The sequence below is a fragment of the Stenella coeruleoalba genome (assembly GCF_951394435.1).
Source record: "Stenella coeruleoalba genome assembly, chromosome: 11".
NCBI classification, from domain to species: Eukaryota; Metazoa; Chordata; class Mammalia; order Artiodactyla; family Delphinidae; genus Stenella; species Stenella coeruleoalba.
The window spans coordinates 99566691-99589216 of NC_137157.1; the positions used below are offsets into that span (position 1 = coordinate 99566691).

The following is a 22526-nucleotide window of genomic DNA, read 5'->3' on the forward strand; positions in this document are numbered from 1 at the left end:
ACCCGTGTCCCCTGCATTGGCAGGTGGATTCTTAACCACTGCACCACCAGGGAAGTCCCTGCCTTGTTCATTTTCATTGCTCACTTTGCACCTAGCTCTCTGAATCCTCACCTTTCTTCCAGTTTACCGTGGATTCTATAGGTTCTAAAGCCCCTATCTTCTTTCAGAGCTTTCATGAAACTCCGTATATCTGTGAAAACAGTTACACATACAGTGCTTGTTATGGGTGTGACACGATGGTAAGCGCTTATATGAGACAGATTCTAGTATGACCCCTCGTCACAGGAGGAAACTAAAGCACAGGGATGTTAATAACCTGACCAAGGTCACCCAGCTGGGAAGGACAGAACCAAGGATTCCCACCCAGGTGGTCTGTGCTCTTCACCACCACACACAGACCCTCCTACTCACAGCGAATGACCTGCTTTGTACTAACACGGCCACATTTTCAAAAACGTATTTTTATTGAAGTAGAGTTGATTTGCAATGTTGCATTAATTTCTTCTGCACAGCAGAGTGATTCAGTTATACATATATATATTCATTCTTTTTCATATTCTTTTCCATTATGGTTTATCACAGGATATTGAACATAGTTCCCTGTGCTATACAGTAAGACCTTGTTTTTTATCCATTCTATGTATAATAGTTTTCATCTGCTAATCCCAAACTCCCAATCCTTCCCTCCTCCAACCCCTTCACTCCCTGCTTGGCAAGGACAAGTCTGTTCTCTATGTCTGTGGGTCTGTTTTATAGATAAGTTCATTTGTGTCATATTTTAGATTCCACATGTAAGTGATATCATATGGTAGCATGGCCACATTCCTGCTGGTGCCTGTGGACCATGACCTTCTGTACTTCTGAAGCTTTCCTCAGTAGTCTTTCCCAGAAACTACTGTGGTGGACATGGTGATCTGCTGCACAACTCCCCTTCACGGATGGACGTGTGGCCCCAGCTGCTGGAATGTGGCTGACAGCTGCTGGCTCCAGAACCCGTCTCAGCTGCAAAGGGTTCCCTAGCTCAACATTGTGTCCTTTCCAAGGCAGCCCATATTCAGTGACCAAGGAGGGATAAAGACTCCGCTGTTTCGGCCCGACACGGAATTACATGATGAGCCATTCTGGAGCCTGAGCTCCCTGTGGGGCTGGGTGAGGCTGCCATCACACTGGCCATCACGCCTGCCTGGCGGCTCAACTCCTCCTTCTACTCACTCCTCCTTCCTCCTCTGCTGTGGACCCCAAAGGCACTCTCCAACAAACTGAGACTGTTACCAGAGGCCTCGGGTACTCAGAGAACTGTACCATCTTCACTCCGTAGGCTAAAATGAAAGGCAAGAGACGGGTCTAAGGAAAAGCCAAGGACAAAGAAAATATTGATGATGAATTTTAAAGATGCCAAAGATATCATCTTGCATTACTTTAATCCAGTCTCCTCCATTGATCACTTCTGGGTGACTTTTTTATCCTCTAAAACTTTTATGTAACAGTATAGCAGTTCCTAAAAAAAAATTAAAAATAGAATTACCATATGATCCAGCAATCCTGCTTCTGGGTATATACCCAAAAGCAATGAAAAGTATTTATACAACCGTGTTCATAGCAGCGTTGTTCATGACAGCCAAAAGGTGGAAACAACCCAAAATCCATCAACGGATGAATAGATAAGCAAAATGTGGTGTATATACACAATGGAATATTATTCAGCCTTAAAAAGGAAGGAGATTCTTACACATGCTACAACGTGGATGAACCTTGAAAGCGTTATGCTAAATGAAATAAGCCAGACACCAAAAGACAAATATTGCACGATTCCACTTATATGAGGCACAGACTAGTCAGATTCACAGAGACTGAAAGTAGAGTGGTGGTACCAGGGGCTGGGTGGAGGAGGGGGAAGGGGAGTTTCTGTTTAATTGGGACAGAGTTTCAGTTTTACAAGACGAAAAGGGTTCTGGGGGTTGGTTGCCCAAAAATGTGAATATACTCAACACTACTGAACTGCACACTTAAAAATGCCTAAGATGGGGCTTCCCTGGTGGCGCAGTGGTTGAGAGTCCGCCTGCCGATGCAGGGGACATGGGTTCGTGCCCCGGTCTGGGAAGATCCCACATGCCGCGGAGCGGCTGGGCCCATAAGCCATGGCCTCTGAGCCTACGCATCCGGAGCCTGTGCTCTGCAACGGGAGAGGCCACAACAGTGAGAGGCCCGCATACCGCAAAAACAAAAAAACAAAAACAAAAACAAAAAAAATGCTTAAGATGGTAAATTTTATGTTTGGTGTATTTTACCACAATTGGCAAAATGTCAAAATTAAATTTCATCAAGAGAGCATTTAAGAGAACGTTTCTCAGACTTTTTCCCATGTACACAGTCCTCTGAAAATAGTCATAGATCTGATGCTGCCCAGTGTAAGCCTTTGAAAGAGAGAGCTAAATCCCCCCACAGGATACGAAAGACAAAGCCTTGAAGGATCACGGAAGAGGGCGAGCAGGAAGTTCTCAGGGGAAATAGTGCCACATGCAGGAATGCCCACCACGGGGCTGGACGTGTGGTGGCTGTGAGGACAGACACTTCTTGTGTCCAACAAAGAGAGTCTGAAGGCAGAATGCGGAAGAGCGTGGAGAGGACGCCTGGATTCCTGGCCACACACCAGCTGGAGCAGGTCGTATGCCCCCGGTCAAAGGAAACTGCAAGGAAGGCCCATTTGCTGTGACTCTCGGAGGGCAGTCACAACAGCAGGTGCGAAACAGGAAGAACAAGAACAACAGTTCTGAAGCCCATTCAGCACCTCTGGCAAAAAGTGCCTAAAAGGGCTCAAAGACTGACGTTTTAAAAACAAAGACAGCACAGCAGGATCAATCGCAGCCGATGGCAGAAGCTGAAGAGACACTCCTGAATCCTGGCTGCCAGGTGGGGATCTGGCCTTGGTCTTGGCTCATTGCAACAAAAGAGCATCCAAACAGAGAGGCCACGAGGAAAGCTCTACCTCGAAGGGGTTCGATTTCAGAGTGACCCTAGCCAACCGCCCAACCTGAAGCTGCTTTTCTCAAAGCGTTGTCACTACCAGGCACGGCAGCTATAGATGCCCCACTTGACACACAGGTGACCGTCACCTGTCCTGCTCATCCAGTTTGCCTTATTGCCTATTCCAGAGGCCCCTAAAAATTGTTTTATTAATTTAAGACGTTACCAGTTTGCCCTGGATGTTGCTGAAGGGGTCCCTTTGAAGAACTTTCGACGTCATTCTGTTCCTTCCTTCCTCCCTCCCTCCCTCCCTCCCTCCCTCTCTTCCTTCCTTCCTTTTGGCACTTTTTTTTATTGTGGTAAAATACACGTAACATAAAATTTACCATTTTAACCATTTTTAATGTGTAATTCAGTGGTAATTAATTACATTCACAGTGTTGTGCAACCATCACCAATATCTGTTTCCAAAACTTTTTTGTGACCCCGTGCAGAAACTCTGTACCCACTAAACAGTAACCACGTACCTCCCGCCCCAGACCTTGGTAACCTTGGATCTGCTTTCTGTCCCTATGAATGTGCCTATTCTAGGTACCTCCTATAAGCAGAATCATACAGTATTTGTTCTTTTGTGTCTGTCTTAGTTCACATAGTATAATGTCTTCAAGGTGCATCCACGTTGTAGCGTGTGTCAGAATTTCCTTCCTTTTTAGGACTGAATAATATTCCAGTGCGTGGATGGACCACTTTTTTTTTATCCATTCATCCTTGGAACTTGTGGTTGTGTCTACCTTTTGACTGTGGTGAATGATTCTTCTATGGACATGGGTGTAAAATATCTCAGTTCCTGCTTTCAATTCCTTTGGGTATATACCCAGAAGTGGAATTGCTAGATCATACGGTAATACTATGTTTAGCTTTTGAGGAACTGTCAAACTGTTTTCCATAGTGGATGCACTATTTTACATCCCATCAGCAGTGCACTAGGGTTTCAATTTCTCCACATCCTTACCAACATTTGTCACTTGCGTTTTTTAAAAAAAATATGTATAATAGCCATTCTAATGGATGTGAAATGGTATCTCATTGTGGTCGTGATTTGCTTTTTCCTAATGACTGGTGATGTTGAGCATCTTTTTATGTGCTTATTGCCCATCTGAATATCTGCTTTGAAGAGATGTCTATGCAAGTCTTTTGCCCATTTTTGTATTGAGTAGTGTGTTTTTTTTGGTTATTGAAATGTAGGAGTTCTTTGTATATTCTGGATACTAATTCCTTATCTGATATATGATTTGCAAATATTTTCCCCCATTCTATAGGCTGTCTTTTCACTCTCTTGGTAGTATTCTTGGATGCACAAATGTTTTGAATTTTGATCAAGTCCAATTTATTTACTTTTTCTTTTCTCGCCTGTACTTTTGTTGTCAGGTGCCAAATCATTGCTGAATCCAATGTCATGAAAAATTTCCCTGTGTTTTCTTCTAAGAGCATTATAGTTTTAGTACATATGTTTAGGTCTTTCATCCATTTCAAGTTAGTTTTTGTGTATGGTGTGAAGTAAGGATCCAACTTCATGCATGTGAATATCTAGTTTCCCCAGCACCATTTGTTGAAAAGACTATCTTTCCCCAGTCTTATTTTCTTTTATGTTTACATGTTTTTAAGTTTCCTGCTAAGATAAGGAAAGTGAGAATTACTTAAATTGTAAGCAGTATATAAACAAAGTGTATTTAAGTAAATACAATAATGAAACCAGATATTATATAGAGCTATGTTAATATTACAAGTCTAAGCTTTGCCTCTTTCCTGATTCCCTACGTCTTCAGCCTGAAACAATTCCATCTTGTATTGATCTCTTAACTTTCATTGCCTATATTTTTTTTCACACATTTAAAAAATATTTATTTATTTTATTTATTCATTTTTGGCTGCGTTGGGTCTTTGTTGCTGTGCGCGGGCCTTCTCTAGTTGCGGCGAGCAGGGGCTACTCTTCGTTGTGGTGCGCGAGCTTCTCATTGCGGTGGCTTCTCTTGTTGCAGAGCATGGGCTCTAGGTGTGTGGGCTTCAGTAGTTGTGGCACGAGGGCTCAGTAGTTGTGGCTTGTGGGCTCTAGAGCACAGGCTCAGTAGTTGTGGCACACGGGCTTAGTTGCTCCATGGCATGTGGGATCCTCCTGGACCAGGGATCGAACCCGTGTCCCCTGCATTGGCAGGTGGATTCTTAACCACTGTGCCACCAGGGAAGTCCCTTTGTATGCATTTTTAAATTGAAATGTATTTGCCATTAACACTGTGTAAAGTTAAGGTGTTATAATTTTTTTAAAATTATTAATTGTCTACCTTTTGCTCCAGCCTCCCAACTTTTTTTCTCACAAACTACATAAACTTATTTTTCACAGTGTTTGGTGAGGGCTTATTTCCTAGACTACACCTTCTCTGTAGCTACAGCTTCTCAGAAAATTGGTACTGGCTGTTGGCAGGAAGCCTCAGATCTTCTTAGGTTTTCTCTGTAGGGCTGCTTGAGTGTCCTCACAACATGGTACTGAGCTGTCCCCAGAGGAACAGTCTAGGAGACCAAGGAAGGGGCTCCTATGATCTCTCGGTAGCTGCACAGCTCATTACGACTCTCTTAATGTCAGGTTAAGCATCTACGTTAGGCATGATTTTACATGCATCCAATGTCCTCTAATGCAGTGTCAGGCTGAGAAGTCTCACAATCTGCTGTCAGCAAGATGGAGGCCATGGAGAGCTGGTGATGCAGCTCCAGTCCAAATCTGAAGTCCTGAGACCTAGGGGAGCCAATGGTGTCAGTCCCATGGAGAAACCACCAACTTTTCTTGGGTGCAGTTCTTGTATTCTGCCCCAGAACTCAGAGACTGAGGTGAGGGATACCTGCAGAATCCACTCAGCACTCACGCACTCACAACCCAGAAGTGCAGGGGAGTCAGTTTCCTGTGGGGAGAACCTTGGCCAATGGGATCAAGAACCAGTCCTTCCCGATCTAGGGTGGATAATTCTGAGGCCATTCAACATGGCTCCTCAGAAAGTCCTAAAGAGACGGAGACTCAGTTTCCTACAACAACCCTTATGAAAACACACCTTTGTACCGGTTTGCCCTCCTTTCCTGTTTTACTTTCCCCAGTTCCATGAGATTACTGCCCACCAGCCCCCGCCAGCTCCAATGCTTTTACTCAGGCCTTGCTCTCAATCCTTGCTTTCCAGGAAGAACACAGGCTAATACAGCAGCCTTAGTCTTTTGATATCTCTTCTTCTTTTTTTTTTTTTTTTAGTCAAAGATAACAAATGATTTCTTGTGACCAGCGATATAAGATAAGAAAATAAATGTTAAGAGTCAGCAAGGAAGGATTTGGCTATGTGGTTAAGATAGAAATACTTGGTTTCTGTATTAGGCTAAGCAAAAGCGATAGCCTGAAAACAGCCACTGTTATGGAATCAGCTATTCTGAAGTCACTTCCAGTTGACTGGAAGCTGTCATCTCTCCTGCCTGTCGTTATAGCTCCTCACAGCGCATTGTTTTGTGCAGGGGCCCCAGTGTGATAGCTTCTCCTGTGTAGCTGGGTTACATGCCTTTCTTTTGCTTTTTTAATCAAAGGTTTATTTACTAATTTGTTTTTAAAATGTACAGTGGTTTAAAATTCAGTGGTTTCAGTATAGTCACAAAGTTGTACAATCATCCCCACCATCTCACACCCAAACCTTTTCATCACTCCAAACAGAAACCCGTATTCACTAACCGTCACTCCCCCCCTCCTCCACGTCCCCACGGACCACTATCTGCTTTCTGTCTCTAGAAACTGGCCCATTCTGGACATTTAATATTAATGGAATCATACAATATGTGACCTTTTGTGTCTGGATTCTTTCTCTTAGCATAATGGCTTCAGGGTTCATCCATGTTGTAGCCTGTGTCAGTACTTCTGAGTTCTTTCCTCCTGACACCAGCCAATTCTTTGCCACCAGCTGGGTGCCCTACAATTCAATTCAGTTTTTCCACTAACTCCTGGAGTGAGCCCCAGACCCCACAGATTAAGGGCCCAGTCCCACAAGACTGCTCCCACTTCAGACACCAACTGCAAATGGGGTGCTCAGGCTACCCACATTTCTGCCCAGGAAACTACAAATTCAGGGGTTCCCATGACCACTCCCCCCTTAATTTTGATAATTCGCTAGAATGACTCCGACTCACAGAACTGAGGAAAGCACTTCACTTAGAGTAACCAGTTTATTATAAAGGCTCCAGCTCAGGACCAGGCAATGGAAGAGGTGCATGGGGCCAAGCATGGTGAGGGGAGGCCCAGAGCCTGAAGGCTTCTCAGGGCACACCACCCTCCCAGCACTTTGATGTGTTCATCAACCCAGAAGCTCTCTGAGCCCCGTTATTTAGGGGGTTTTATGGAGTTTCATTACATGGTTGATTAAATCTATAGCCATTGGTGATTGAACTCAATCTCCTGCCCCTCTTCCCTCTCTGGATGTTGGGGATGGAGCTGAAAGGTCCAACTTTCTAATCATGGATTGGTCTTTCTTGCAACCAGCTCCCAACCTGAAGCCTTCTAGGGGCCCACCAAGAGTCAACTCATTAGCATAAACTCAGGTGTGGTTGAAAGGAGCTTGTTATGCATAACAAAAGACTCTCCTATTACTTAGGAAATTCCAAGGGTTTTAGGAGCTCTGTGCCAGGAACCAGGGACAGAGACTAGATATATATTTTTTATTGTTCCATAATACTTTATTCCTTGTTATGGCTGAATAGTATTCCATTGTATGGATATACCATATTTTGTTTATCCATTCCTCAGTTGAGAGACATTTGGGTTGTTTCTACCTTTTGCCTATTGTGAATAGTACTGATGTCAACAGAACATTCATATACAAGTTTTGTGTGGACAAAACTTGGGTATATACCTAGGAGTAGAATCAAATGGTAACTCCATGTTTAACTGTTTTAGGCACTGCCAAACTGTTTCCCAAATGCTTGTATTTTTTTTAAACTTTCTATATACACTATTTAGGCTTTATCTCCCCATTAACTTCATAAACTCTTTGAAGGAAGGACCAGTGTTTTCCACTCCCCTGAACCTGCCACAGTATTTATCCTAATGCCTTACACCTAGTAGGAACTCAGTAAGTATTTGTGTGTGATCATGTCATTACGACAATACGCCCTTTACCCTGGGAGTCAGTAGCGAAAACAGTCTTACTGTCAGTTGGTTGGTGGACATATATATGGCTTTCTTTGCTTCTTTGCTCTCCACACTGGAGAATTTCAGGCAGTGGTTGGTGTGTGTATGTTGTGGGAACGGACAGAGTGTGGTGATGGCAGTTGGGTGGTAGTTAAGAGGAGTGGAGTTAGAAGGAGTGGCTTCTTCTGGTCACATGCTTATACAGATCCCCGGAGAATGTTGATCGGTTCTTGTTCAAAGTGATGTGTCTAGGGCTTCCCTGGTGGCGCAGTGGTTGGGAGTCCGCCTGCCGATGCAGGGGACACGGGTTCGTGCCCCGGTCCGGGAAGATCCCACATGCCGCGGAGCCCGTGCGCCATGGCTGCTGAGCCTGCGCGTCCGGTGCCTGTGCTCCGCAACAGGAGGGGCCACAACAGTGAGAGGCCCGCGTACCGCAAAAAAAAAAACAAAACAAAAAACACAAAAAACACACACACACACAAAGTGATGTGTCTAGTTTATGCCACACTCACATTTGGAAGGGTCGTCCCTGTGCCGGCAACTCATGTCAGCTCTCCAGCCGCGCTCGTTACGGAGCCTCGCTCCAGGCATTAGTTGGGACGCTTTCATCCCCAAGCGACAGAAAACCAAGTTAAACTTACTCGTGGGAGAAAAAAAAAAAGCAGAGAAGCAGTTTCTTGGCCTATAGCCAAGTTGGTCAAGTTCTCATCTTTGGCAAGGCTGGGTCCCCCGTCATCAGATGGGTTGCTCACGTCCGCTGTCTCCCTGAGTCTGTGGACTCCGTTTTCTTCTGTCTTGTCTTTGTTCTCAGGAAAGTTCTTTCCACCTGGCAGCTCCGCCTGCTGCTCATTATCTCTCTGACATAAATGCTGGAAAGCAAGCCAGCTACCAGGTGCTCGGCTAAATTCCGTTTACCGTCGTGCTGGTGACCGTGGTGGCCTCACATCAGGCTGAAGCTTATCCTTCTCGGGGGGGGAGACCTCAGACATCCATCCGAGGTCTGCTCTCCTCACCACGACTTCCTGTGGACATCCGCGTCTAGCCCCTCCACTCCCACACCTCCTGTGTGAGAGCAAGCACCTCATCCTGTTCTTGTCAAGGACACAGGCTGAGATCAGCTGCGGAAAGGCTGGAAAACACGGTGTCTGGGGACCTGTCCTTCAAGACCTCCTGCTGCGCCTTTCCTTCTCTACGTGCACCTCTGCTGCGCTCATCAAGCCCATGGGAAGGCACCTGGTACTGCCGGACAGTCATTCACGGAGAGGACCTTGAGAGGCTGGGGAGCGAACCCCAAGGTGTGCAGGGCGCGGGTGACGGCGTGAACCTGAGCACTGTCCTCAGCTGACCCCAGCTTTCCTGCATCTTCCCCGATACTGAGGACTGAATCCCCATCATGATCATAAAACCGGGACATGCTCACAGTCCAGCTTGGCTCAAGGGCAAGATTTGGAAGTTCTCTGTCCCCAGTGCCTTCTGTCCCTCTGTGGCTACTGCTCCATCGCCTCCAAAACGTTTTCAGCCACGAATGGGGAGAGACGTGGAGCGGACTGGAGGCCGGCTCACTTCACACTGTCACGTTCCAGCAAAAACTCCAAATTTAAACCAAGCCAGCGTTATGAAAATATGTTTGTCAAAGTAGAAGGATATAAGATTTTAACAGTTTGTTAGCCTAAATTTTAAACTTTAAATGTTAACTCTGTAGTGTGTTTCTTTGTCTGTATTTGTGCCTTGAGCCCCGCAAACACCAGAAACAGACCTGCCTCTCTTTTTCCTTCCCTCGCTAACTGCTGATCTGTTGTCTCAGGCCCCCTCATAGAGAAAGGGGACGGAAAGCACTAGCTCTGCCCAGTCCAGTCCTGCGTCTGCATCTGCTTGTACCTCTTGCATGGGGCAGTCACTGATGGACCCGAGCCCTAGCAGAGACAGCTTGGGAGAGAGAAGGATGCGATCGATGTATTTAACCCTCATTTGGAAAAGGCTGTTGGTGGAAAAACGAAGAAAAAAATCCCATCGGTGGGGTTGAGAACAGAAAGCCTCAGCTGCGGGAAACCAGGGCACGCTGAGCAGTGATGCCCCAGACGCAGCCGAGGGCTTACTCTGTGGGAAGAGTCACCTGGTCGGAGGAGCCCACGGAGCCCACATTCATTGTCCCATCGCCCACCTCAGAGGGCGTTCATCCCGGTGACTTGAAGATGAGGAAACGGAGGTACCACTGGGTCAGGGATTACAGCATGTGAACTGTATCTCAATTTTCAAAAAGTCAAATATCAACCTTTGGCCGGGCCCCGTGCATAACGTGCAGGGCCCAGTACAGAGTGAGATGTGCAGCCCCTTGTTCAGATACCGTGAGGAACTTGAAGGTGGTGACAGCAGGCCGCTACACCGAGCCGGGGTCCTTCTGAGCCTCTGAGGCCACGCAGGCCACACTCCGTGAAGCCAGCCTGGCCGCGGGTTCCCGTCCCGAGTCCGGTGAGTGAACGCCTCCAGCACGTCAGTGACTCTCAAGCTGGGGACCCAAATTCCTGGGTCCCTCTGACAAAATGTTTCATGTCTTGAGGCTTTTTTCATTTATTGTCATCACTGAAGTTCGAGAAACCCTGGGCCATCTCTCCTCTTATCAAAAGTCAGTCCCTGCGTGCTGGGGGCGGGGCTGTAGAGGAGCCAGGTTTTGCGCAGCCCGCAGTCTATGTAGCTTGGGGGCCCTCTTTAAGAAAAAGAACACAAAATTACAAATCGAAACCAGGCCTTGAAAGCGCCGCAGGCAGGGAGGAGCCCTGAGGCTGGAGCTTCCTGCCCCCGTGGCCCATCTCCTCTCCTCCACCACTGGAGGGCTATGTCCCTTTGCTCATGCCTGTCCCGTCCCGTGTCCTTAATCCCACCCGGCTATCACCGTCCCCGCACTCTTCTTCTCTCTCCGGGTGCCCTCCTCGACCCAAACCTCTTGGGAGGGTTAAGTCTTCACCGCGGACTGCCCCTCCGTCTGCCACCATCTCCCTCCCTTCCTGCGGCGACAAGTGGCCTCGTCGGGTTCAGCGCTGGATCCGGCCCCGCGTAGCCGGGACCTGTGGACTCTGTCGGTGCTTCTCTGCTGGACTCTCCGGCTAGTTCTCAGCGCTGGGAACGCTCTTTCTCAGGCTCCTCCCTTTGTTCGGTGGCACCACGACTCCCCTGTGTCCCTCTTAGGTTTCTGTTCCTTTGCTCCCTTTGGGGGCCCTTGTCTTTATGGCGCATGAACTAACTGGCCCACCGGGGTCCCGTGCTCCAGCCCTCTTCTCTTTTTCGCTACACCATCTTCCTAACCCCACGTACCTCTTATGTGCTCAAAATTTTCTCTGTAGTCTAGTCCAAACCTCTCCTCTGAGCTCCGGCCTCAGAGCTGCCAGCTTGACACCTCCTTTGGGAGGGGCTATCTCAGTATGTCCAACACTGGGCTTGGGATTCCCTTCCCACCCCTCCGCTGGTTTTACTCATCCCAGTAACAGCACTTCCATGTAACCTGCTGCTCAAGTCAGAAATGTGGGAATCATCCTTGATTCATCAGTAAATCCTACAGATCCACCCCCCATCACCACCAAAAAGCAGACCTCAAATGTATTTATTGATACTTCTCTCCATTTTCCATGCTAACACCCTCGCCGTCATGATAACTAGTCCATCGTTTCTAAATTCCAGCAAGAGCCTCATCACTGGTCATCTCACTTCCCCCATTGCTCCCTCGCAAATCTGCTTTTCTTTTTCTCTTTGTCCACACCGCACAGCTTGCGGGATCTCAGTTCCCCCACCAGGGATTGAACCCGGACCACAGCCGTGAACACACCAAATCCTAACCACTAGACCACTAGGGAAGTCCCTCAAATCTGTTTTTCGTAAACAGCAAGAGCAGCAGTGTCCACAGAAATAGAATATGACCACGTGTGTAATCAAAATTTTTCCAGTAGCCACTTTAAACTAAAACAAAACAAAACTGGTGAAATTAATTTAAATCATACATTCTGTTAACCTAATATATTCAAAATATCATTTCAATGTGTAATCAATATAAACATTATTAGTGAGGTACGTTACATTTTTAATGTCGTTTTAAATACACCAGACCATGTATACTGTACACTCACAGTGCACTTCAGCTCTGATGTGCCGTGTTTCAAGTGCTCCGTGGCTGCATTGGCTGGTAGCTGCCACACTCATACAAGAGTCAGCGTGAGTTTGCAACGAAGCAAGTTGGATTAGGTCATCACCCGCTTAATAACCCCTCCGTGGTTGCACGGTGCACAGAGACCTGCAAGGGGATCCACGGTCTGGCCTCATCTTGCCAACATCCTCAACATCCTCGAGGCCTTCTTCTTGTCGTTCGCTTTGCTCCAGCTGCCTCGGCCTCCCGTCAGCTCTGAGAACACACCAGATCTCCGTGTCCGCGTGTGCCGTGGCTGACTCTTCTCACCCTCAAATTTCAGCTTAAATACTTTCTCCTCAGACGGGCCTTCCTTCCCCGTATCGAAGAGGGTCCATCTCCATTATCATCTGTCACAGTATTGTCTCTGTTACCTTCATAGTTCTTTTTCCAGTTTGTAACTGTATGTTTACTAGTCAGTTTATTGTGTGTCTCCCCAGGAGACCGTGAGATTCATGAAGGCGGGAGTTATCTCCAGCGCCGTATAAGATCCTGGCTCTAGTTGGCACTCAGTAAATGAATATCTGAGCACCCTCTCTCCCCTGAGTAAGGGAACTAGAAAACAGATTTATTTCAGTAAAGCTATGCATCAAATTACAATAAATGCACAATGAATAAATGCATCGTGCCCGGCAGAGCTTCCTTCCTATTAAACAAGGAAGGTTGGACTATAGGCAAAATTAGATTTGGTTTATCTTTGAAGAGATCTTAATTATTCACTCTGCAAACAAGGCAGTTTCCTTGAAAAACTAAGGGGAGCTGTGTCTCTAGGTGTCCCAGATCTCAGTCGAATGGCTCCATGAAAATGAAGCTCTTACTCTGTGAGCCAGAGCCAGGGACTCCAAAGCCTGGGTGGCTCTGGGGAGATGGGAGATGGTGGATCTCCTTGATGCCAGCCCAGAGGGATTCGTCCCCGGTTCATTCATTCAGCAGATGTCTGTGAGCCTGTGAACACCTTTACAGCAGGCACTGTGCTAGGCTCTGGGACTACAGCGCTCAACCAAACAGACGAAGATCCCTGCCTACACTCTAGTGAGGGGAGACGGATGCTAATTAAGAAACTTAAGTATGCTGTTGTTTCTGGCAAGGAAAATAAAGTCAGGAACGGGGGTGGGGAGCACAGGGCTTACAGTGTTAGGTAGGGTGACCAGAAAACACCTTCCTGAGAAGTGACATTTGCGTAAAGATCTGAAGGAGGTGCGGGACTGGCCCGTGGGGCCATCTGAGGTGAGGGGGCTCCGGGCGCTAAGGGGACGGCGAGGAGGCCAGTGTGGCTGGAGGAGAGTGAAGAGCAGGGAGTGCAGCTGGAGGCGAGGTCACAGGCGTTGGGGTGGGCGGGCGCATCATGTGGAGCCAGAAGTCGGCCACTGTGAGGACTCGGGTTCTCACTCTGGGCGAGGGTGCAGGTCAGCGGAGGGCCGTGAGCACAGGAGTGACACAGTGCTGACTTGCATTTCAAAAGGATCCTCCCACACATGTGCAGAACGGGAATGCACGAAGCAAGGAAGAAAAGGGGAGAGCTAGCAGGCCTTCGCTTGGCACCCAAGCAACAACGCTGGAAACGGCCTCTTCAGAAGTGTGGCCCCGGATTCACCTTCTCCCTGCGCTATAGGCTGGGGCGCTGGCGCACGGGGCCTGGACTGTGCGCCGGTAGGGCAGGCAGGACGCTGGAGCTCGTGTGACAAGAGCAGCTGATCGCTGGTGAGGCTGCAGGAGGTCCTGGAGCAGCTTCTTTGTCGCTGGGAAGCTGACCCTCCTGGGTGCGGTCACACAGTGATGGCCGTGGCCGGGGAGGGTTGGGGAAACCAGCTACGTCTACCGTCGGCCTCTCTCAGCCTGGACAACCTTTGAGAGAGGCGCGTCTCTTTTGAATTTGCACAGATGAGATGGGGCAGAGGGGAGAACTAACATTTCTCATTGGTACAGCGTGCAGACTGTGTCAAAATGCGTTACTGATTCTAGTTTGCTCCAACCGTGAGAAAGCAAGACTTACCGTAAACAGAAGATGTAATTGTGGGGTTGAGAATTTAAGGAGCTCCAAAATGGCTCCTTTAGATAAATTTATCTCTGCTAATCGTTGCTTACCTCTGCTGCATTCTTTTACTTTTTCTGTTTTTTATTTGAATGGAAAGATGCTTTTGCCTGGTCTCAAAAAATAAGACATGTACATGGTTAAAAAGTCAAACAGTACAAAAGGGTAAACAATGCTAAGAAATGATATTGACATGTAGAGTCCCAGTTATACAAACATGTAAAGTCTTCTTAAATTCATCTATATATTTGCCCTCCAAAAAATGCCATCAGAACTTTTCTAGAGCTAGACAAGGCAATGCTAAAGTAAATGCTGAAAGGTAAGCGTGCAGAAATTGTGATAAAATTCTGAAAAGGAAAAATAACAGGGTAAGATTAGCCCTAGAGGATTGAAATATATTATAAAATTACCATAATTAAAAGTTTGCCAGTGGCACAGGAATTGACAGATTAGTGGTATAAGATAGTATCCAGAAATAGACCCAAATATACATGAGAAATGTGTATAAGAAAAAGGTACAGGGCTTCCCTGCTGGCGCAGTGGTTAAGAATCCGCCTGCCAAGGCAGGGGACACAGGTTCAATCCCTGGTCCGGGAAGATCCCACATGCCACAGAGCAACTAAGCCCATGTGCCACAACTGCTGAGCCCGCGTGCCTAGAGCCTGTGCTCCACAACAAGAGAAGCCACTGCAATGAGAAGCCCGCGCATTGCAACGAAGAGTAGCCCCCGCTTGCCGCAACTAGAGAAAGCCCGCGCACAGCAACAAAGACCCAACGCAGCCAAAAATAAAATAAATAAATTTAAAAAAAAATAAAAAAAAGAAAAAGGTAGAATGTCAAGATTTTGGGGGTAAAATTATTAATAAATGGAGTTGAAACGTTTAACTTACTATCTAGAAAAAAATTAGATCCCTACCTCATTCCTTATACCAAAACAAATTCCAGATGGATCAAATATTTGGATGTTAAAAATAAAACCATAAAAGTAAAACAGTTGGACAATTTAGGGAAATAATCTTGGATGATGTTAGGGGCTGAATTATGTTCCCTCAAAATTCATATGTTGAAGTCCTAACCCCCAGTATCTCAGAATGTGACTGTTTTTGGAGATAGGGAAGGTAATTAAATTTAAAATAAGGTCATAGCAGTGGGCCCTAATCCGATATGACTGGTGTCCATGTAAGAAGAGATTAGGACACAGACAGGCACAGAGAGAAGACACAGGGAGAAGACAGCTGTCTAAAGCCAAGGAGAGAGGCCTCAGAAGAAACCAACCCTGACGACACCTTGATTTGGACCTCCAGCCTCCAGAACTGAGAGGAAATAAATTTCTGTTGTTTAAGCCACCCTGTCTGTGGTACTCTGTTATGGCAGGTTTTCAAGCTCATACAGGTGACTAAAACCTTTCTGAGCAAGATACGAAATTCAGAAGTCATAGAAGAAATGATTGATAAATTTGACTACATAATTTAAAATTCCTGCACAGAAATAAAAACAAATGACAATTAAAAGCCCCCCAAAATTAAAAAGACAGCACACCAGGAAAAAATATGACACCCAAAGGGCTAATTTCCTTAATTAAAAAAAAAGAGCCCTTGATTATCAGACCTTCCTTCCCTCCTTCCCTCCTTCCTTCCCTCCCTTCTTTCTTTCTTTCTCTTTCTCTTTCTTTCAATAAAAGCTGAAAATCCAAAAAACATATATACGGTATTTCCTGATGGTTTCCCGTTGAATGCTAATTTCAGTTGTAAGCGCAGTACCATCCGACACTGCGTGGGGCTCCTGGCTGAGGACCTGTAGTCTAGACGCCCACCACAGGGGGCCTTGCCTTAAGCAGGTCCGCTCAAAGTGGGCCTGCATCCTTTTAAGCTCTCACTGCCCTTGAGAGATGCAGAATTAGGGTTTCTTCCTAGTCATCCAGAATCACACACAAGCACACTCACGCACACACACGGCTAATATTAACTCTCCAGTACGGTGCTCTCCGGAGCAGCCTTATAGAAGAAACCATTTCCCCATAAACAACATGATGCTTTCTGACCCAAGTGGGAGTAGCCTTAGAGTTTTGGTGCAGAGCTGTGGCAGCCACTTCCTTTGTCCTCACCTTACAAGAGGCCCATCTGCCTGGGAATCATCCTCCACAGAGCTGTCGTTGATCGATGGCTACACTGAGAGCCTGAAGAGGCTTAAAAAAACCCTTCTCTGTGCTTTAAGCCAAATCGCATTCCCAGGCAGACATCTCCAGAAGGGAAAGAGGAAACAGGAGGATTTATGATCCCCAGGAACCCCCTCCCATGAGCAAGTGTTAGGTGAGGGTAGGGACAGTGCGCTGTCTGCAAGGGTGGGGAGGATGGGCTGGAAAACTTCACACTTCACGCTGTTAACTGTGGTTAATCTCGGATAATGAGATTTGGAATGGTTTTGCTTTTCTTCTATTTAATTTTCTAAATTTTCTGCAGTGAAATTGTATTGCTTTTCTAAACAGGAGAAAGAACAATAAATGTTATAAAAACCATTTTGTATGTTAATCTTATCTTCCTAACTAGACCATATAAACTCCCTGAAAGAGAGGTCACATATTTTTCTTTTCCTCCTTCTTCTTCTTCTCCTTCTTCTCTTTCTCTCTCTCTCTCTTTCTAAAAATTTTTCCAAAAAATTTATTTTATTTTATTTATTTTTGGCTGCTTTGGGTCTTCGTTGCTGCACACGGGCTTTCTCTAGTTGTGGCGAGCGGGGGCTACTCTTCGTTGTGGTGCACAGGCTTCTCATTGCAGTGGCTTCTCTTGTTGCAGAGCACGGGCTCTAGGCATGCGGGCTTCCATAGTTGTGGCACGTGGGCTCAGTAGTTGTGGCTCATGGGCTTAGTTGCTCTGCGGCATGTGGGATCTTCCCAGACCAGGGCTTGAACCTGTGTCCCTTGCGTTGGCAGGCGGATTCTTAACCACTGCGCCACCAGGGAAGCCCCCCTCTCTCTCTCTTTTTGATATCCTTTCCCATACCTTTGTTCAGGGCTCATGGTGTGTACTTTATAAACTCTTGCCAACAGTCATTAATTTGGAGTGTTTCCCAGACTAAAGTCACCTGGGCAGGAGAAACCTTGCCTGGGTCAGAATGACCCTGTGGAGCCGCCTGGAAAGCAGAATCCGTGGGTTGGACATGTGTTACCCTCTCCTGATCTCATAGGCACATCATCATCCCCATTGGGCACCCAGCCTCATGATGCTGTATTCCAGGGCTCGGTTACTTGGTGCTTTTTTTAAAAATGAATTTTTTTTTTTTTTGGCTGTGTTGGGTCTTCGTTGCTGCACGTGGGCTTTCTCTAGTTGAGGCAAGCGGGGGCTACTCTTCATTGCGGTGCGCAGGCTTCTCATTGCAGTGGCTTCTCTTGTTGCAGAGCACGGGCTCTAGGCATGCAGGCTTCGGTAGTTGTGGTGCATGGGCTTAGTTGCTCCGCGGCATGTGGGATCTTCCCGGACCAGGGCTCAAACCCGTGTCCCCTGCATTGGCAGGTGGATTCTTAACCACTGTGCCACCAGGGAAGTCCCTTGGTGCTGTTTTAAACTTTAGGTGGTACTTACTGGTTGACAAGAGGGTTGCCACTCACAGGTTTATTACTGGTCAGTGTGAATATCATCAACTTGAATGCTATTTTTTTTTTTTTTTTTTTTTTTTTTTTGCGGTACGCAGGCTTCTCACTGTTGTGGCCTCTCCCATTGCAGAGCACAGGCTCCAGACACGCAGGCTCAGCGGCCATGGCCCACGGGCCCAGCCGCTCCGTGGCATGTGGGATCCTCCCGGACCGGGGCACGAACCCGTGTCCCCTGCATCGGCAGGCGGACTCTCAACCACTGCGCCACCAGGGAAGCCCCTTGAATGCTATTTTATGCAAGAAGTCTTCTCTGATTTCCTCACCTAGGAGTAATCTTTCCTTCCTCTAAATTTCACCATGCATGATTTCTACCATCATGGCGTCCATCACTTTCTAAATGTATGTTGTTATTTACACACACATCTTACCTCCCCTCCCGAACCATGTGTTTCCTGAATCCGGATCCTGACGGTTTTTACACAGACAATCCTATTTAAACCTCACAACTACCCACCACCCCATGACATAGGTGATTTACCTCTACTTTACAAGTGAAAAACCTGAGGACCCAAGAGGTTAGCAATATCTAGTACAGTAGATTAATATCTAGTATCTAGTATAGTAGATCTTCAATAGGTCACGCTGCTCCTAAGTGATGGAGCCTGGATTCACACTCAAGCAGTCTGACCCGAGTCCATGCTCTTCGTTCCTGGGCCTCAGCATCCCCCAGCCACGCTTCCTGCACATGGGAGGCAGTAACAGTGCAGTAAATACTCGTTAAATGAGTTCATTAGTCCGTTACATACAAGAAGGTTGGTCAGCTGGTAGGAGGTTCTCCCAGTTTCTGATGCCTCCTCCGACCTACAGCATTAGGACAGTTTAGACTGTAAAGGATTTAGGAGTAAAATTAGGGGTTATTGAAGGGCTAGATCTGCCTCCAGACCACTGTCAGACCAAGTCTGACCAATACGGACATAAGTTGCATTAGAATTAGCCTAGGACGCTGCTTCACAATCATACGGAAACCTAGCTAAGGCTGATAACTTCCTAAAGAGGAGAGGTTACACATCTTAAAGAACTAAATTATGTAACTCTTTGAACCTTGGTGTTGTGTGTGTTTGGAGGGTGGGGGAAGAGCATATATCTTGTATGTGTAATATACATACACACATATATACACACACACACACACACACACACATATATATTATATATCTTCCAGGTTTATTGTGAGGTTTAATGAGATAACGTGAAGTGCCCAGCACAGTGCTTGGTACACAGAAGGAACTCCATACGTGTAAGCCTCCGCCCTCCACTCCACCCTCGTTTCCCACTTTGCAGCTAAGCCGAAAGAAGGCACAAAGCCAGAGGAAAGATGAATGGGTGACAGCTGGCAATAAGAGACATGTTGGTCAAATTCCACAAGAGAAATTGGCTGTGAATCAGAGGTGGTAAAGTCCACTTCCAAGACTCCAAAGAGCAGCTTTTATTCTTGCAAGAAAAGTTAGTCAGGAGAGGGACAAGTGAGAAGTCTCCTGGAAGAAAGAGGAGGTAGTTATTCCCAGCAGAGCGTGAAATTGGCTCTTGGGAGGCCTTCCCTGTAATAAGTGACTATTTTGCTGGGCAGGATTGGATTAGCTCAGGGGTATTTAGCAATCTATGTATCTCGCTGGGTCCTGGCACTTTACTGAGGAATAGGAAGATTAATTGCAGGCACCTGTCTGCTCGTCCCATGTAATATAACCAACACTGGAAGGTTCCTCTCATTCCAGAAACTGCTCAGCCTCCCGCCTCTGCGAAGTTTGCCCATCTGTCTGGAAAAAGGCAGTGCAGGCCATGTTTTTGCCAAGCAATAGAAAAAGCCAGTCTCAACAAAGCGAGACGTTTGTCCTAAGAAGCTGGAAGTTTACTTAAGAGATATTTCAACAACCTATGTCTTCGGTAAGTCTCCCCGAAACAGACTCCTAGATGCATGCAGGGTGTTGGGGTTATTTTGTTTTTGTGTTTGTGTTTTTTGGAGGTGGAGTGTATTCTTAGGAATGACACGTGTACGGTAGTAAGGGAAGCAGAATTGGGCAGAGGGAGGTGAACTTCGATGCTGTGGCACCAGGGGCCTCAGCTGAGCGCGTGGAGGCTGGATAACGGTGCAGAGTTGTCCCCAATAAAACGAGGTGTGGCCTCACATCCCCAGTGACCAGCCATTTGATGCTGGTGGCCCCAGGGAGGGGTGGAACCTTGGCCAAGGCAGCTCCCTCGCCAAGGGCCCTTCAGAGGGAGCTCAGCTGTGAACCACCAACAGCCAACACGGCAGCTGCTATAACCTGCCGTGCAGCTGTGAGGCACATTCAGAGTTCAAAATCTAGGGAAAATGTTGAACTGTCATGATGTCAGACATGACAGATTTCAGACGGACAACTGTCCTAGATTTCCTCTAGGAGCTGAGATTTGGGGAGGGGAGGAGAAAGGGCCATCGCGTGACTGTCAGTTTTCCGCAGTGGAGATGGGCCAGAGCCAGGCCTAGATGGCCTGATACAAGCCAGCTATGCCTGTGGCTTGACGGAGAAGTCTGTGTTTTTCGTCTCGACTGCAGAAATTAAGGAAGTAGAATAACTGGACTGCTACACCTGGAAACTTAACTCCATAGCCCAGAATCAGAGTAGGTACTCTACACGTCTTTTTGCATTGAATAGCATTTCACTGGTTTGGCGTTTCTGACTGAGGGATCCATTGGCTCTCTTTGCAGAAAGTGGGGGAATTTTTCTTGGAGTATACCTGCACCAGTATGCCCACCTTGACTTAATCGTATGGGGGTCTACAAGTCTCGTTCATAAAATGTGTCGAGCTCGAGGAAGAAAAGGTAAGAAGATGAGTTTATTAGACCTTGGCAAAACGAAACAAACAAAACGCCACAACCGAGCAAACAACCTCATCCACCTGTGGTTCCCTCCGTGGCTGACACTTCACATTCCCATAGCATTTTCCTTGTATATATCACTTAGCATCTATCTTTTGTTAAAGGGCTTCTTGATTTTGTTTGTTTTTAAAGCTGTTGTTCTATCAGGTTGTAAATGCCTGGAGAGGAGGATCTCCAGACATCCTGCCTTGTTTTCTTCACAGTCAGGGATGATATTCAAGATAGTTAACACCCAGTACAGAACAGGAACCAACCAAATCAAATGGACACTGGTCTCAGCAATTTGTACAGCCATACTGGTATATACAGCTGAGTATGTTTTCTGCACACAGAAGGCTTCCAATAAACGATTGTTGGATTGAATTTCATTGGTTTGGTGTCCTGGCCCTGGCATCTAATGGCTTTCTTTCAGAATTCAGGCTACTTTTTCTTGCCAAGATATGACCATAACCATTTTTCCTCCTTGATTTAATCCTGCAAGAGTCTTTGAGTAATTGTGAAGAACTTTGTGAGTTCTTCAAACCTGCACTGTCCAATATGGTAGACACTAGCCACATATATAAGGTTGCTAGATAAAATATAGGACACCTAGTTAAATTTGAATTTCAGATAAATAAAGAATAAATTTGTAGTGTAAATGTGTCCCATGCAATATTTGGGATATACTTAAACTACAAAATTATCTGCTGCTTATCTGAAATTAATAATTAACTGAGCATCCTATATATTTATTTGCTAAATCTGGTAACCCTACACACGTGGCTATCTAAACTTAAATTAATTGAAATGTAATAAAAAATTTAAAATTTATTTTCTCAGCCTCACTGGCCACATTTCAAGAGCTCTGTAGCCACATATGTGGCTAATGGTTCCCATCTTGAACAGCACAGATATAGAACATTTCTATCATTGCAGAAAGTTTTACTGGACACTAACTTTGCCAAGCAAACGATAGCAGGAAAGTTTTGTGTATTTTACACACAAAAAATATATATATTTGGAGCCTAGAAGACCCCTTCTAACATAGCCAAGAAGCCACATTCTTCATGTTTCGGTTTGTTACTTTCACTGAATATGCAGGATATTTGTTCCAGATAAATGAGCCTGTATGAGAGAAGCAGCTCCTGCAAACCTACGTTTTTGGACGCTGTTGTCCTGCTTTTCTCCTGGGACTACCAGGAAATGTCAGCTGTCAGATCAGAGCAAATCAAAATTTAAAGAGTCCTAAATGAAAAATAAATGTGTTGTTATTTGACTTAATAGTCTCATTACTCATAGATTTTCTTAAATTGATAAGCAGATAATATTATCACCTAGAATATTTGTTTTATAACCCAAGTCTGTGATGAACCTGGTAAACACGGCAGAAGTCTTCCCTCTCTTAATTAGCCTTTTGGGAGAAAACCTGTTTTGAATCACTGCCTGCAGCCCCGGGAGTCTCATAAGGAGCAAGAGTAGATTAAGCTCCGGGAGGGGCACATGCCGAGAGCTGATTTTTACATATGACTTGGTGAATCTCAAACAGAAACTGGCTAACATGCCAGATGGGACCAGCGTAAAAGTGACAAGACTACATCAATGTCAAGGGCAGGGATCTAAAGGATTTGACATATTAAACAGTTGTACACCAAAATATTATAAGAAACAAAATTA

At 46.1% G+C, this 22526-nt stretch overlaps 1 long non-coding RNA gene across 4 annotated transcripts in view; it reads left to right on the forward strand.

Annotated features, from left to right (window-relative positions):
• Nucleotides 1-22526, forward strand: part of LOC307194347 — a 117409-nt gene that overhangs the window by 88226 nt on the left and 6657 nt on the right. For 2 of the 4 annotated variants that reach the window (XR_013830550.1, XR_013830551.1), the window contains exons 5-6: nt 19732-19900; nt 20703-20816. This is a non-coding gene — a long non-coding RNA (uncharacterized lncRNA). Of the gene's footprint in view, nt 1-19731; nt 19901-20454; nt 20616-20702; nt 21972-22526 lie in introns of those variants that run through there. The other 2 variants (XR_013830552.1, XR_013830553.1) reach the window with 2 other exon arrangements.